At 53.6% G+C, this 526-nt stretch overlaps 1 protein-coding gene across 1 annotated transcript in view; it reads left to right on the forward strand.

Moving 5' to 3' along the window:
- thsd7aa (thrombospondin, type I, domain containing 7Aa) overlaps positions 1-526 on the forward strand; it is a 149,222-nt gene that overhangs the window by 129,879 nt on the left and 18,817 nt on the right. The window lies entirely within an intron of this gene.

Genomic DNA, 526 nt, shown 5'->3' on the forward strand with positions numbered 1-526 from the left:
GTCTAAGTCCCAGTCTGAGTCCCGGTCTGAGTCCCGGTCTGAGTCCCGGTCTAAGTCCCGGTCTGAGTCCCAGTCTGAGTCCCAGTCTGAGTCCCAGTAGAGTCCCAGTCTGAGTCCCGGTCTGAGTCCAGGTCTAAGTCCAGGTCTAAGTCCAGGTCTAAGTCCCGGTCTGAGTCCCTGTCTGAGTCCCGGTCTGAGTCCCCGCCTGAGTCCCGGCCTGAGTCCCGGCCTGAGTCCCGGCCTGAGTCACGGTCTGAGTCCCGGTCTGAGTCCCAGTCTGAGCCCCGGTCTGAGTTCTGTACCAGCTTATAAAGATTCACCATTGTTTGCATTTGTCTTTGCTGCTGACTGCTGATTGGATTCTTTCCACTTCAGATGCTCAAATGAGGAACTTTCTCAGCTGCAGGCGGTTTAATTGCTTTCCTATTTTATAGTTTATTACCTTTTCATTTCCTCACATCTCCCTGCACACACCTGTACACACCTTCACACACCTGTACACACCTGCACACACCTGTACACACCT

This window comes from Stegastes partitus, unplaced genomic scaffold, assembly GCF_000690725.1.
Source record: "Stegastes partitus isolate 25-593 unplaced genomic scaffold, Stegastes_partitus-1.0.2 Scaffold340, whole genome shotgun sequence".
Lineage (NCBI taxonomy): Eukaryota > Metazoa > Chordata > Actinopteri > Pomacentridae > Stegastes > Stegastes partitus.